Source organism: Pseudorca crassidens, unplaced genomic scaffold (assembly GCF_039906515.1).
Source record: "Pseudorca crassidens isolate mPseCra1 unplaced genomic scaffold, mPseCra1.hap1 Scaffold_50, whole genome shotgun sequence".
NCBI lineage: Eukaryota > Metazoa > Chordata > Mammalia > Artiodactyla > Delphinidae > Pseudorca > Pseudorca crassidens.
The window spans coordinates 2575104-2592116 of NW_027136302.1; the positions used below are offsets into that span (position 1 = coordinate 2575104).

General features: G+C 44.3%; 1 long non-coding RNA gene across 1 annotated transcript in view; it reads left to right on the top strand.

Moving 5' to 3' along the window:
* Nucleotides 1-1439: 1439 nt before the first annotated feature.
* The window catches only part of LOC137218213 (uncharacterized), a 384576-nt gene continuing 369002 nt past the window's right edge, over nucleotides 1440-17013 (top strand). Inside the window, exon 1 of the long non-coding RNA XR_010940532.1 lies at nucleotides 1440-1485. This is a non-coding gene — a long non-coding RNA (uncharacterized lncRNA). The remainder of the gene's footprint in view (nucleotides 1486-17013) is intronic.

The following is a 17013-nucleotide window of genomic DNA, read 5'->3' on the forward strand; positions in this document are numbered from 1 at the left end:
AATTTCTTGTGACTCTGGGACTAATGGAATACAAAAGAAGGCATCATTGAAGACTAATACAGAATACCATGTCCTGGTGGTTGGTAGAATGACCAGCAGGGTGTAGGAATTAGGAGCAACTGGAGGTATATCCTCGGTGGCTTCACTGACTGTCCTGACATCCTTTACCAGGTCCCCAGCAGCCCATGGGGCTCTCGTGGTCAGACCAATCCCAGAATATGGAGCTCACCTGGGCAGGTACCCCACCCCCACCCCAGCCCACGGGGCTCTCGTGGTCAGGCCCTTCCCAGGATACAGAGCTACCCTTGCAGGTACCGTGGCAGGGCTGGGCACACAGGAACCGTGCACATAGCCCTCATTGCAGAGCACCCCCAGCTCACCTGTCAATCAGAGCTGGCACAGAGCACCTCAGAGCAGGACTTGAACTAACAAACAGCAGCTGCGACAGGTCTGTGACCCTGGGCATCACTCTGTGCGGCCTCCCTCCACCTGGTCTTCCAGAGACTTCCACTGCACCCGGGGCACCAGGCCTCTGTCTCCAACCACCACCCACCCCTCCTCTCCCTGACTCCTGGGTTCCTCTCATAAGGAGAGGGTTTTCTTGAAGTTGTCTCCCACTCATGGGCCAGATAAAATGATTAGAAAACAAGCCAAAGCTGCAGCCCCTTGTCTATCCTGACTCTCAGGAGCCCACACCTGTTCCTTGGACCTGGCCGGTTCAGCAAGTTCCATTTTCTGCAACTGTGAGCCCCTGAGGGGTGATGATTGGCTGACCTGGGCAGCCTTACCGTGCGGGCCAGCCCTCCCCAGGTGTGCCTGGGTTGAGATCAATATAAATACCACTCCAGGCAGCAAGAGCCCCTGCAGCCGTGCCTGACGCCATTTTCTCTGCCCTGTCAGCAGTCTCGGGGCTGGGCTGGTGGGAGGGAGTGAGAGGCCACGGCTTTGTGGGTGGCCCAGTGTGAGTGGGGCTCTGCTGGACTTTCTGCAGCAGTTGCCAGGCTGCCACCTGCTAAAGAAGAGGATGTGTCACCCATACCTGCTGCTGGAATTTCTCCCTGGGCAGAGGTGAGGAAGGAAAAAAGCAGTGGGGGCAGGGACAGGACGGGTATCTCAGGCAGGGAAATGGAAATCTTCCAGAAGAGCACCCAGGGCCAGGACCATCCTGGCTGGCCTGCAGGCACCAAGTCGGCCGGCATGCTGTCACTCGTGTGGCTCTATGGCCCTTCCTCTAGGCTTTCAAGTCCTTGTATATATTCAGGTGTTTTACCTGGGACGGGTGGGAATAGTTCAGCAGCAACTGGCCTGGGGCTCAGCTCACGTTTACTCACAGATGCCTCGGCACGGTGCCCCAGCTTTGCAATGAGGACGCTTGTTGCGTGGGGGCTGCTGGCTGAATGGGAGACGATTCCCCACCACTGGCCAACTTCAGAATTGTTTACAACTGGAGCAAGTGCCCTGATACGGTTTTCCTCTGTGGAACTGGTGGGTTCTGTGTTTTTTTTCTCTTTTTCGTTTTTGGTTCAAGGTAGATTTTATTCCTCTTTTTTGTATTTACAGATATAAGCATGGAAATAATTTATTCATATAAATACATGTATGTGAAGGGAATAATTGTTTTTTCTGTTTTATTTTTTAAATTTTATTTCTTTTTAATTTTGAATTTTATTTTGTATTTTTATACAGCAGGTTCTTATTGGTTATCTATTTTATACATATAAATGTATACATGCCAATCCCAGTCTCTCAACTCCTCCCACCACCACCCCCCCAACAGCTTTCCCCCCTTGTTGTCCATACATTTGTTGTCTACATCTGTTGCTCTATTTATGCCTTGCAAAATGGTTAATCTGTACAGTTTTTCTAGGTTCCACATATATGCATGAATATACAAGATTTGTTTTTCTCTTTCTGACTTACTTCACTCTGTATGACAGTCTCTAGATCCATCGACGTCTCTACAAATGACCCAATTTCATTCCTTTTCATGGCTTAGTAATATTCCATTTTATATATGTACCACAGCTTTATGCATTCGTCTGTCTGTGGGCATTTAGGTTGCTTCCATTACCTCGATATTGTAAATAGTGATGCAATGAACATTGCGGTGAATGTCTCGTTTTGATTTATGGTTTTGTCTGGGTATATGTCCAGTACTGGGATTGCTGTATCATATGGTAATTCTATTGTTAGTTTCTTAAGAAACTCCATATTGTTCTCCGTAGTGACTGTATCAATTTATATTCCCAACAATAGTGGAAGAGGGTTCCTTTTCTCCACACCCTTTCCAGCATTTTTGTTTGTAGATTTTCTCATGATGCCCATTCTATCAGGTGTGAGGTGATACCTCATTGTTGAGTCCATTTTGTTGAGCAAGGGGTAGGTCTTGTCTATTACATATTTGGCTTATTAAATGGTATCTGTGCTAATTTCAAACTCTGGTTTTATGCAGCACCCCAACTCACTTTCCCCCTTAAGGAAGCATAAGTTGGTTTTCTAAACTTGAGACCCTGTTCTGTTTTGTAATTCAGTTCATGTGTAGCCAAGTTCACATTCCGTGTATTAGTGATATCTTATGATGTTTCTTTTTCTGTGTGACTTATTTCAGTTAGAATCATCATACCTGAATCCACTCATTATGCTGCTACGGGCCTGATGACATAGATTTCATGGCAGAGTGATTTTGCATTGTACATAAGTACCACAACTTCTTCATCCATTTTTCACTTTCTGCGATATTGAACTTGTACCGTAAACGAGGTTCTTGTAAACAGAGCTGTCCCAAACAGTGGGGTGGCTGTGTCTTTTTGATTTCCCTAAGCTATAGGACCATAAGTGGAAGTGCCCTAGGCTCTGTTGCTTTGTTTTTTAGATGTTTCAGGAAACACCATACACTTCTCCCGAGTGGCTGTTGGCAATTTACATCCCGCCCATCAGCATAACAAGGCTCCCAGTTCTCCATGGCCTGTCCTGCCTTTCTGGATTTTACACTTTTCTCAGATGGCCCTTTTGACCGGGGGGAAGTGAGACTTCATTGCAGTGCAGATTTCCTTTGCAAGCTTGCTTGGTTGGCCAAAAAGGGCGTATGTCAGGAAAAAACACATACGCCCTTTTTGGCCAAGTGCATCATTGTGGACGTTCTCCCTCTTTTCCTATGCTTTCAATGCAATTCCAGTCTACCTCCTGAAATCGGTTTCCTGCAATTCTTCCCCGCTTTCAAGTCCTCTTGGCAACCTTACTTCAGTATATTTTTGGACGATAGCTGTCATTTATAAGTCTGCAGGTTTGTGAATTACACTGCCCCTGAGCTCCTTTCTTCAACTCGCTTTCTTGTGAGCTGGCCGCAACACCGCAGGATTGCTTCAGGCCCTAATCTGGTTCCGGCACGGCACACTGAGCCTTTGGTTAATTCCTCTTCCTCGTGGGAAATGAGAGTTAAATTTGCCCGTCCAGACACCTCCAGCTAGTCTCTCATTGGTTCTCCCTATTCCTGTTCATCTTCCGCAGAAATTGCAAACTGGGCCAAACAGGAGGTTAAAGGCACTGACTCTCCAAGTCGGAAGAGTGTTAGTAAAGCGTCTGGAATGTTGCACCCGAGTACCAGGGGACGAGAACTGAGACATATTGGAACACGTCTCCCGATCAGATGGTTGATCATACTCTGGGTTCCACATGCATGTTTTAGCTGACGGAAGAATCCCTGAAACCTGGAGAGTTGAGACCCGTGGAATGGGTACCATGCAATATGACTTCAAAGGGTCTTCATTGGCTCACCGAACCTCTCCAATCCTATCACTGCTACGTTTATGCCCCTGTACACACGCTTGGTTCCCTTTCGGAGACATAGCAATCCATAGGTTTTAAGATACTTACTAGTCAGGTACATTCTTAGGCATTTAATATGGGGTGTTGAGTCCATTTCGTTGATCAAGGAGTAGCTCTTGTCTATTACATATTTGGCTTAAGGAACTTTATCTGTGCTCATTTCAATCTCTGGTTTTATGCAGCACCCCAACTCACCTTTCCCCTTAAGCAAGCATAAGTTGGTTTTCTAAATTTGAGACCCTGTTCTGTTTTGGAATTCAGTTCCTGTGTAGCCAAGTTTACATTCCGTGTATTAGTGATATCTTATGATGTTTCTTTTTCTGTGTGACTTATTTCAGTTAGAATCATCATACCTGAATCCACTCATTATGCTGCTACAGGTCTGATGGCAGAGATTTCATTGCTGAGTGATATTGCATTGTACGTAAGTACGATAACTTCTTTATCCATTTTTCACTTTCTGCGATATTGAACTTGTACCGTAAACGAGGTTCTTGTAAACAGAGGCGTCCCAAATTTTGGGGTGGCTGTGTCTTTTTGATTTTAATTTCCCTAAGCTATAGGACCATAAGTGGAAGTGCCCTAGGCTCTGTTGCTTTGTTTTTTAGATGTTTCAGGAAACACCATACACTTCTCCCGAGTGTCTGTTGGCAATTTACATCCCGCCCATCAGCATAACAAGGCTCCCAGTTCTCCATGGCCTGTCCTGCCTTTCTGGATTTTACACTTTTTTCAGATGGCCCTTTTGACCGGGGGGAAGTGAGACTTCATTGTAGTGCAGATTTCCTTTGCAAGCTTGCTTGGTTGGCCAAAAAGGGCGTATGCGTTTTTTCCTGAATATATTCAGGAAAAAACGCATACGCCCTTTTTGGCCAAGTGCATCATTGTGGACGTTCTGCCTCTTTTCCTATGCTTTCAATGCAATTCCAGTCTACCTCCTGAAATCGGTTTCCTGCAATTCTGCCCCGCTTTCAAGTCCTCTTGGCAGCCTTACTTCAGTATATTTTTGGACGATAGCTGTCATTTATAACTCTGCAGGTTTGTGAATTACAGTGCCCCTGAGCTCCTTTCTTCAACTCGCTTTCTTGTGACCTGGCCGCAACACCGCAGGATGGCTTCAGGCCCTAATGTGGTTCCGGCATGGCACGCTGAGCCTTTGGTTAATTCCTCTTCCTGGTGGGAAATGAGAGTTAAATTTGCCCGTCCAGACACCTCCAGCTAGTCTCTCATTGGTTCTCGCTATTCCTGTTCATCTTCCGCAGAAATTGCAAACTGGGCCAAAGAGGAGGTTAAAGGGACTGACTCTCCAAGTCGGGAGAGTGTTAGTAAAGCGTCTGGAATGTTGCACCCGAGTACCAGGGTACGAAAACTGAGACATATTTGAACACGTCTCCCAATCACATGGTTGATCATACTCTAGGTTCCACATGCATGTTTTAGCTGGAGGAAGAACACCTTAAACCTGGGTAGTTAAAACCCGTGGAATGGGTACCATGCAATATGACTTCAAAGGGTCTTCATTTGCTCACCGAACCTCTCCAATCCTATCACTGCTGCGTTTATGCCCCTGTACACATGCTTGATTCTCTTTCAGAGACATAGCAATCCATAGGTTTTAAGATACTTACTAGTCAGGTACATTCTTAGACGTTTAATATGCGGTGTTGAGTCCATTTCGCTGAACAAGGAGTAGTTCTTGTCTATTCCATATTTGGCTTAAGGAACTTTATCTGTGCTCATTTCAATCTCTGGTTTTATGCAGCACCCCAACTCACCTTTCCCCTTAAGCAAGCATAAGTTGGTTTTCTAAATTTGAGACCCTGTTCTGTTCTGTAATTCAGTTTCTGTGTAGCCAAGTTTACATTCCGTGTATTAGTGATATCTTATGATGTTTATTTTTCTGTGTGACTTATTTCAGTTAGAATCATCATACCTGAATCCACTCATTGTGCTGGTAAGGGCCTGATGACATAGATTTCATTGCTGAGTGATATTGCTTTGTAAGTAAATACCACATCTTCTTTATCCATTTTCCACTTTCTGTGATGTTGAACTTGTACTGTAAACGAGGTTCTTGTAAACAGAGGCATCCCAAACTATGGGGTGGCTGTGTCTTTTTGATTTTAATTTCCCTAAGCTATAGGACCATAAGTGGAAGTGCCCTAGGCTCTGTTGCTTTGTTTTTTAGATGTTTCAGGAAACACCATACACTTCTCCCGAGTGTCTGTTGGAAATTTACATCCCGCCCATCAGCATAACAAGGCCCCCAGTTCTCCATGGCCTGTCCTGCCTTTCTGGATTTTACACTTTTTTCAGATGGCCCTTTTGACCGGGGGGAAGTGAGACTTCATTGTAGTGCAGATTTCCTTTGCAAGCTTGCTTGGTTGGCCAAAAAGGGCGTATGCGTTTTTTCCTGAATATATTCAGGAAAAAACGCATACGCGCTTTTTGGCCAAGTGCATCATTGTGGACGTTCTGCCTCTTTTCCTATGCTTTCAATGCAATTCCAGTCTACCTCCTGAAATCGGTTTCCTGCAATTCTGCCCCGCTTTCAAATCCTCTTGGCAGCCTTACTTCAGTATATTTTTGGACGATAGCTGTCATTTATAACTCTGCAGGTTTGTGAATTACAGTGCCGCTGAGCTCCTTTCTTCAACTCGCTTTCTTTTGAGCTGGCCTCAACACCGCAGGATGGCTTCAGGCCCTAATCTGGTTCCGGCACGACACGCGGAGCCTTTGGTTAATTCCTCTTCCTGGTGGGAAATGAGAGTTAAATTTGCCCGTCCAGACACCTCCAGCTAGTCTCTCATTGGTTCTCACTATTCCTGTTCATCTTCCGCAGAAATTGCAAACTGGGCCAAACAGGAGGTTAAAGGGACTGACTCTCCAAGTCTGGAGGGTGTTGGTAAAGCATCTGGAATGTTGCACCCGAGTACCAGGGTACGAAAACAGAGACATATTTGAACACGTCTCCCGATCACATGGTTGGTCATAATCTAGGTTCCACATGCATATTTTAGCTGAAGGAAGAATACCTTAAACCTGGGTAGTTGAAACCCGTGGAATGGGTACCATTCAATATGACTTCAAAGGGTCTTCATTTGCTCACCGAACCTCTCCAATCCTATCACTGCTGCGTTTATGCCCCTGTACACATGCTTGATTCTCTTTCAGAGACATAGCAATCCATAGGTTTTAAGATACTTACTAGTCAGGTACATTCTTAGGCGTTTAATATGGGGTGTTGAGTCCATTTCGTTGAGCAAGGAGTAGCTCTTGTCTATTCCATATTTGGCTTAAGGAACTTTATCTGTGCTCATTTCAATCTCTGGTTTTATGCAGCACCCCAACTCACCTTTACCCTTAAACAAGCATAAGTTGGTTTTCTAAATTTGAGAACCTGTTCTGTTCTGTAATTCAGTTCCTGTGTAGCCAAGTTTACATTCCGTGTATTACTGATACCTTATGATGTTTCGTTTTCTGTGTGACTTATTTCAGTTAGAATCATCATACCTGAATCCACTCATTATGCTGCTAAGGGCCTGATGACATAGATTTCATTGCTGAGTGATATTGCTTTGTAAGTAAATACCACAACTTCTTTATCCATTTTTCACTTTCTGCGATGTTGAACTTGTACTGTAAACGAGGTTCTTGTAAACAGAGGCGTCCCAAACTTTGGGGTGGCTGTGTCTTTTTGATTTTAATTTCCCTAAGCTATAGGACCATAAGTGGAAGTGCCCTAGGCTCTGTTGCTTTGTTTTTTAGATGTTTCAGGAAACACCATACACTTCTCCCGAGTGTCTGTTGGCAATTTACATCCCGCCCATCAGCATAACAAGGCTCCCAGTTCTCCATGGCCTGTCCTGCCTTTCTGGATTTTACACTTTTCTCAGATGGCCCTTTTGACGGGGGGGAAGTGAGACTTCATTGCAGTGCAGATTTCCTTTGCAAGCTTGCTTGGTTGGCCAAAAATGGCGTATGTCAGGAAAAAACACATATGCCCTTTTTGGCCAAGTGCATCATTGTGGACGTTCTGCCTCTTTTCCTATGCTTTCAATGCAATTCCAGTCTACCTCCTGAAATCGGTTTCCTGCAATTCTTCCCCGCTTTCAAGTCCTCTTGGCAACCTTACTTCAGTATATTTTTGGACGATAGCTGTCATTTATAAGTCTGCAGGTTTGTGAATTACAGTGCCCCTGAGCTCCTTTCTTCAACTCGCTTTCTTGTGAGCTGGCCGCAACACCGCAGGATTGCTTCAGGCCCTAATCTGGTTCCGGCACAACATGCTGAGCCTTTGGTTAATTCCTCTTCCTCGTGGGAAATGAGAGTTAAATTTGCCCGTCCAGACACCTCCAGCTAGTCTCTCATTGGTTCTCCCTATTCCTGTTCATCTTCCGCAGAAATTGCAAACTGCGCCAAAGAGGAGGTTAAAGGGACTGACTCTCCAAGTCGGGAGAGTGTTAGTAAAGCGTCTGGAATGTTGCACCCGAGTACCAGGGGACGAGAACTGAGACATATTGGAACACGTCTCCCGATCAGATGGTTGATCATACTCTGGGTTCCACATGCATGTTTTAGCTGACGGAAGAATCCCTGAAACCTGGAGAGTTGAGACCCGTGGAATGGGTACCATGCAATATGACTTCAAAGGGTCTTCATTGGTTCACCGAACCTCTCCAATCCTATCACTGCTACGTTTATGCCCCTGTACACCTGCTTGGTTCCCTTTCGGAGACATAGCAATCCATAGGTTTTCAGATACTTACTAGTCAGGTACATTCTTAGGCATTTAATATGGGGTGTTGAGTCCATTTCGTTGATCAAGGAGTAGCTCTTGTCTATTACATATTTGGCTTAAGGAATTTTATCTGTGCTCATTTCAATCTCTGGTTTTATGCAGCACCCCAACTCACCTTTCCCCTTAAGCAAGCATAAGTTGGTTTTCTAAATTTGAGACCCTGTTCTGTTTTGTAATTCACTTCGTGTGTAGCCAAGTTTACATTCCGTGTATTAGTGATATCTTATGATGTTTCTTTTTCTGTGTGACTTATTTCAGTTAGAATCATCATACCTGAATCCACTCATTGTGCTGCTACGGGTCTGATGGCAGAGATTTCATTGCTGAGTGATATTGCATTGTACGTTAGTACGATAACTTCTTTATCCATTTTTCACTTTCTGCGATATTGAACTTGTACCGTAAACGAGGTTCTTGTAAACAGAGGCGTCCCAAACTTTGGGGTGGCTGTGTCTTTTTGATTTTAATTTCCCTAAGCTATAGGACCATAAGTGGAAGTGCCCTAGGCTCTGTTGCTTTGTTTTTTAGATATTTCAGGAAACACCATACACTTCTCCCGAGTGTCTGTTGGCAATTTACATCCCGCCCATCAGCATAACAAGGCTCCCAGTTCTCCATGGCCTGTCCTGCCTTTCTGGATTTTACACTTTTTTCAGATGGCCCTTTTGACCGGGGGGAAGTGAGACTTCATTGTAGTGCAGATTTCCTTTGCAAGCTTGCTTGGTTGGCCAAAAAGGGCGTATGCGTTTTTTCCTGAATATATTCAGGAAAAAGCGCATACGCCCTTTTTGGCCAAGTGCATCATTGTGGACGTTCTGCCTCTTTTCCTATGCTTTCAATGCAATTCCAGTCTACCTCCTGAAATCGGTTTCCTGCAATTCTGCCCCGCTTTCAAGTCCTCTTGGCAGCCTTACTTCAGTATATTTTTGGACGATAGCTGTCATTTATAACTCTGCAGGTTTGTGAATTACAGTGCCCCTGAGCTCCTTTCTTCAACTCGCTTTCTTTTGAGCTGGCCGCAACACCGCAGGATGGCTTCAGGCCCTAATCTGGTTCCGGCACGGCACGCTGAGCCTTTGGTTAATTCCTCTTCCTGGTGGGAAATGAGAGTTAAATTTGCCCGTCCAGACACCTCCAGCTAGTCTCTCATTGGTTCTCCCTATTCCTGTTCATCTTCCGCAGAAATTGCAAACTGGGCCAACAGGAGGTTAAAGGCACTGACTCTCCAAGTCGGGAGAGTGTTAGTAAAGCGTCTGGAATGTTGCACCCGAGTACCAGGGGTCGAAATCTGAGAAATATTGGAACACATCTCCCGATCACATTGTTGATCATACTCTGGGTTCCACATGCATATTTTAGCTGAAGGAAGAATCCCTGAAACCTGGAGAGTTGAGACCCGTGGAATGGGTACCATGAAATATGACTTCAAAGGGTCTTCATTGGCTCACCGAACCTCTCCAATCCTAACACTGCTACGTTTATGCCCCTGTACACATGCTTGGTTCCCTTTCGGAGACATAGCAATCCATAGGTTTTAAGATACTTACTAGTCAGGTACATTCTTAGGCATTTAATATGGGGTGTTGAGTCCATTTCGTTGAGCAAGGAGTAGCTCTTGTCTATTCCATATTTGGCTTAAGGAACTTTATCTGTGCTCATTTCAATCTCTGGTTTTATGCAGCACTCCAACTCACCTTTTCCCTTAAGCAAGCATAAGTTGGTTTTCTAAATTTGAGACCCTGTTCTGTTTTGTAATTCAGTTCCTGTGTAGCCAAGTTTACATTCCGTGTATTAGTGATATCTTATGATGTTTCTTTTTCTGTGTGACTTATTTCAGTTAGAATCATCATACCTGAATCCACTCATTATGTTGCTACGGGCCTGATGACATAGATTTCATTGCTGAATGATATTGCATTGTACATAAGTACCACAACTTCTTTATCCATTTTTCACTTTCTGCGATATTGAACTTGTACCGTAAGCGAGGTTCTTGTAAACAGAGCCGTCCAAACTTTGGGGTTGCTGTGTCTTTTTGATTTTAATTTCCCTAAGCTATAGGACCATAAGTGGAAGTGCCCTAGGCTCTGTTGCTTTGTTTTTTAGATGTTTCAGGAAACACCATACATTTCTCCCGAGTGTCTGTTGGAAATTTACATCCCGCCCATCAGCATAACAAGGCTCCCAGTTCTCCATGGCCTGTCCTGCCTTTCTGGATTTTACACTTTTTTCAGATGGCCCTTTTGACCGGGGGGAAGTGAGACTTCATTGTAGTGCAGATTTCCTTTGCAAGCTTGCTTGGTTGGCCAAAAAGGGCGTATGCGTTTTTTCCTGAATATATTCAGGAAAAAACGCATACGCCCTTTTTGGCCAAGTGCATCATTGTGGACGTTCTGCCTCTTTTCCTATGCTTTCAATGCAATTCCAGTCTACCTCCTGAAATCGGTTTCCTGCAATTCTGCCCCACTTTCAAGTCCTCTTGGCAGCCTTACTTCAGTATATTTTTGGACGATAGCTGTCATTTATAACTCTGCAGGTTTGTGAATTACAGTGCCCCTGAGCTCCTTTCTTCAACTCGCTTTCTTGTGACCTGGCCGCAACACCGCAGGATGGCTTCAGGCCCTAATCTGGTTCCGGCACGGCACGCTGAGCCTGTGGTTATTTCCTCTTCCTGGTGGGAAATGAGAGTTAAATTTGCCCGTCCAGACACCTCCAGCTAGTCTCTCATTGGTTCTCCCTATGCCTGTTCATCTTCCGCAGAATTTGCAAACTGGGCCAAAAAGGAGGTTAAAGGCGCTGAGTCTCCAAGTGGGGAGAGTGTTAGTAAAGCGTCTGGAATGTTGCACCCGAGTACCAGGGGAGGAAAACTGAGACATATTTGAACACGTCTCCCGTTCACACGGTTGATCCTACTCTGGGTTCCACATGCATGTTTTAGCTGAAGGAAGAATACCTTAAACCTGGAGAGTTGAGACCCGTGTAATGGGTACCATGCAATATGACTTCAAAGGGTCTTCATTTGCTCACCGAACCTCTCCAATCCTATCACTGCTGCGTTTATGCCCCTGTACACATGCTTGATTCTCTTTCGGAGACATAGCAATCCATAGGTTTTAAGATACTTACTAGTCAGGTACATTCTTAGGCGTTTAATATGGGGTGTTGAGTCCATTTCGTTGAGCAAGGAGTAGCTCTTGTCTATTCCATATTTGGCTTAAGGAACTTTATCTGTGCTCATTTCAATCTCTGGTTTTATGCAGCACCCCAACTCACCTTTACCCTTAAGCAAGCATAAGTTGGTTTTCTAAATTTGAGACCCTGTTCTGTTCTGTAATTCAGTTCCTGTGTAGCCAAGTTTACATTCCGTGTATTAGTGATATCTTATGATGTTTCTTTTTCTGTGTGACTTATTTCAGTTAGAATCATCATACCTGAATCCACTCATTGTGCTGCTAAGGGCCTGATGACATAGATTTCATTGCTGAGTGATATTGCTTTGTAAGTAAATACCACAACTTCTTTATCCATTTTTCACTTTCTGTGATGTTGAACTTGTACTGTAAACGAGGTTCTTGTAAACAGAGGCGTCCCAAACTTTGGGGTGGCTGTGTCTTTTTGATTTTAATTTCCCTAAGCTATAGGACCATAAGTGAAAGTGCCCTACGCTCTGTTGCTTTGTTTTTTAGATGTTTCAGGAAACACCATACACTTCTCCCGAGTGTCTGTTGGCAATTTACATCCCGCCCATCAGCATAACAAGGCTCCCAGTTCTCCATGGCCTGTCCTGCCTTTCTGGATTTTACACTTTTTTCAGATGGCCCTTTTGACCGGGGGAAGTGAGACTTCATTGTAGTGCAGATTTCCTTTGCAAGCTTGCTTGGTTGGCCAAAAAGTGCGTATGCGTTTTTTCCTGAATATATTCAGGAAAAAACGCATACGCCCTTTTTGGCCAAGTGCATCATTGTGGACGTTCTGCCTCTTTTCCTATGCTTTCAATGCAATTCCAGTCTACCTCCTGAAATCGGTTTCCTGCAATTCTGCCCCGCTTTCAAGTCCTCTTGGCAGCCTTACTTCAGTATATTTTTGGACGATAGCTGTCATTTATAACTCTGCAGGTTTGTGAATTACAGTGCCCCTGAGCTCCTTTCTTCAACTCGCTTTCTTGTGACCTGGCCGCAACACCGCAGGATGGCTTCAGGCCCTAATCCGGTTCCGGCACGGCACGCTGAGCCTTTGGTTATTTCCTCTTCCTGATGGGAAATGAGAGTTAAATTTGCCCGTCCAGACACCTCCAGCTAGTCTCTCATTGGTTCTCCCTATTCCTGTTCATCTTCCGCAGAAATTGCAAACTGGGCCAAACAGGAGGTTAAAGGCGCTGACTCTCCAAGTGGGGAGAGTGTTAGTAAAGCGTATGGAATGTTACACCCGAGTACCAGGGGAGGAAAACTGAGACATATTTGAACACGTCTCCCGTTCACACGGTTGATCATACTCTAGGTTCCACATGCATGTTTTAGCTGAAGGAAGAATACCTTAAACCTGGAGAGTTGAGACCCGTGTAATGGGTACCATGCAATATGACTTCAAAGGGTCTTCATTTGCTCACCGAACCTCTCCAATCCTATCACTGCTGCGTTTATGCCCCTGTACACACGCTTGATTCTCTTTTGGAGACATAGCAATCCATAGGTTTTAAGATACTTACTAGTCAGGTACATTCTTAGGCGTTTAATATGGGGTGTTGAGTCCATTTCGTTGAGCAAGGAGTAGCTCTTGTCTATTCCATATTTGGCTTAAGGAACTTTATCTGTGCTCATTTCAATCTCTGGTTTTATGCAGCACCCCAAATCACCTTTCCCCTTAAGCAAGCATAAGTTGGTTTTCTAAATTTGAGACCCTGTTCTGTTTTGGAATTCAGTTCCTGTGTAGCCAAGTTTACATTCTGTGTATTAGTGATATCTTATGATGTTTCTTTTTCTGTGTGACTTATTTCAGTTAGAATCATCATACCTGAATCCACTCATTGTGCTGCTAAGGGCCTGATGACATAGATTTCATTGCTGAGTGATATTGCTTTGTAAGTAAATACCACAACTTCTTTATCCATTTTTCACTTTATGCGATGTTGTACTTGTACTGTAAACGAGGTTCTTGTAAACAGAGGCGTCCAAAACTTTGGGGTGGCTGTGTCTTTTTGATTTTAATTTCCCTAAGCTATAGGACCATAAGTGGAAGTGCCCTAGGCTCTGTTGCTTTGTGTTTTAGATGTTTCAGGAAACACCATACACTTCTCCCGAGTGTCTGTTGGCAATTTACATCCCGCCCATCAGCATAACAAGGCTCCCAGTTCTCCATGTCCTGTCCTGCCTTTCTGGATTTTACACTTTTTTCAGATGGCCCTTTTGACCGGGGGGAAGTGAGACTTCATTGTAATGCAGATTTCCTTTGCAAGCTTGCTTGGTTGGCCAAAAAGGGCGTATGCGTTTTTTCCTGAATATATTCAGGAAAAAACGCATACGCCCTGTTTGGCCAAGTGCATCATTGTGGACGTTCTGCCTCTTTTCCTATGCTTTCAATGCAATTCCAGTCTACCTCCTGAAATCGGTTTCCTGCAATTCTGCCCCGCTTTCAAGTCCTCTTGGCAGCCTTACTTCAGTATATTTTTGGACGATAGCTGTCATTTATAACTCTGCAGGTTTGTGAATTACAGTGCCCCTGAGCTCCTTTCTTCAACTCGCTTTCTTGTGACCTGGCCGCAACACCGCAGGAGGGCTTCAGGCCCTAATCTGGTTCCGTCACGGCACGCTGAGCCTTTGGTTAATTCCTCTTCCTGGTGGGAAATGAGAGTTAAATTTGCCCGTCCAGACACCTCCAGCTAGTCTCTCATTGGTTCTCCCTATTCCTGTTCATCTTCCGCAGAAATTGCAAACTGGGCCAAACAGGAGGTTAAAGGGACTGACTCTCCAAGTCGGGAGGGTGTTAGTAAAGAGTCTGGAATGTTGCACCCGAGTACCAGGGTACGAAAACTGAGACATATTTGAACACGTCTCCTGATCACACGGTTGATCATACTCTAGGTTCCACATGCATGTTTTAGCTGAAGGAAGAATACCTTAAACCTGGGTAGTTGAAACCCGTGGAATGGGTACCATGCAATATGACTTCAAAGGGTCTTCATTTGCTCAACGAACCTCTCCAATCCTATCACTGCTGCGTTTATGCCCCTGTACACACGCTTGATTCTCTTTTGGAGACATAGCAATCCATAGGTTTTAAGATACTTACTAGTCAGGTACATTCTTAGGCGTTTAATATGGGGGGTTGAGTCCATTTCATTGAGCAAGGAGTAGCTCTTGTCTATTCCATATTTAGCTTAAGGAACTTTATCTGTGCTCATTTCAATCTCTGGTTTTATGCAGCACCCCAACTCACCTTTCCCCTTAAGCAAGCATAAGTTGGTTTTCTAAATTTGAGACCCTGTTCTGTTCTGTAATTCAGTTCCTGTGTAGCCAAGTTTACATTCCGTGTATTACTGATATCTTATGATGTTTCTTTTTCTGTGTGACTTATTTCAGTTAGAATCATCATACCTGAAACCACTCATTGTGCTGCTAAGGGCCTGATGACATAGATTTCATTGCTGAGTGATATTACTTTGTAAGTAAATACCACAAATTCTTTATCCATTTTTCACTTTCTGCGATGTTGAACTTGTACTGTAAACGAGGTTCTTGTAAACAGAGGCGTCCCAAACTTTAGGGTGGCTGTGTCTTTTTGATTTTAATTTCCCTAAGCTATAGGACCATAAGTGGAAGTGCCCTAGGCTCTGTTGCTTTGTTTTTTAGATGTTTCAGGAAACACCATAGACTTCTCCCAAGTGTCTGTTGGCAATTTACATCCCGCCCATCAGCATAACAAGGCTCCAAGTTCTCCATGGCCTGTCCTGCCTTTCTGGATTTTACACTTTTTTCAGATGGCCCTTTTGACCAGGGGGAATTGAGACTTCATTGTAGTGCAGATTTCCTTTGCAAGCTTGCTTGGTTGGCCAAAAAGTGCGTATGCGTTTTTTCCTGAATATATTCAGGAAAAAACGCATACGCCCTTTTTGGCCAAGTGCATCATTGTGGACGTTCTGCCTCTTTTCCTATGCTTTCAATGCAATTCCAGTCTACCTCCTGAAATCGGTTTCCTGCAATTCTGCCCCGCCTTCAAGTCCTCTTGGCAGCCTTACTTCAGTATATTTTTGGACGATAGCTGTCATTTATAACTCTGCAGGTTTGTGAATTACAGTGCCCCTGAGCTCCTTTCTTCAACTCGCTTTCTTGTGACCTGGCCGCAACACCGCAGGATGGCTTCAGGCCCTAATCTGGTTCCGGCACGGCACGCTGAGCCTTTGGTTATTTCCTCTTCCTTGTGGGAAATGAGAGTTAAATTTGCCCATCCAGACACCTCCAGCTAGTCTCTCATTGGTTCTCCCTATTCCTGTTCATCTTCCGCAGAAATTGCAAACTGGGCCAAACAGGAGGTTAAAGGCGCTGACTCTCCAAGTGGGGAGAGTGTTAGTAAAGCGTCAGGAATGTTGCACCCGAGTACCAGGGGACGAAAACTGAGACATATTTGAACACGTCTCCCGTTCACACGGTTGATCATACTCTGGGTTCCACATGCATGTTTTAGCTGAAGGAAGAATACCTTAAACCTGGAGAGTTGAGACCCGTGTAATGGGTACCATGCAATATGACTTCAAAGGGTCTTCATTTGCTCACTGAACCTCTCCAATCCTGTCACTGTTGCGTTTATGCCCCTGTACACATGCTTGATTCTCTTTCAGAGACATAGCAATCCATAGGTTTTAAGATACTTACTAGTCAGGTACATTCTTAGGCGTTTAATATGCGGTGTTGAGTCCATTTCGTTGAGCAATGAGTAGCTCTTGTCTATTCCATATTTGGCTTAAGGAACTTTATCTGTGCTCATTTCAATCTCTGGTTTTATGCAGCACCCCAACTCACCTTTCCCCTTAAGCAAGCATAAGTTGCTTTTCTAAATTTGAGACCCTGTTCTGTTCTGTAATTCAGTTCCTGTGTAGCCAAGTTTACATTCCGTGTATTACTGATATCTTATGATGTTTCTTTTTCTGTGTGACTTATTTCAGTTAGAATCATCATACCTGAATCCACTCATTGTGCTGCTAAAGGCCTGATGACATAGATTTCATTGCTGAGTGATATTGCTTTGTAAGTAAATACCACAACTTCTTTATCCATTTTTCACTTTCTGCGATGTTGAACTTGTACTGTAAACGAGGTTCTTGTAAAGAGAGGCATCCCAAACTTTGGGGTGGCTCTGTCTTTTTGATTTTAATTTCCCTAAGCTATAGGACCATA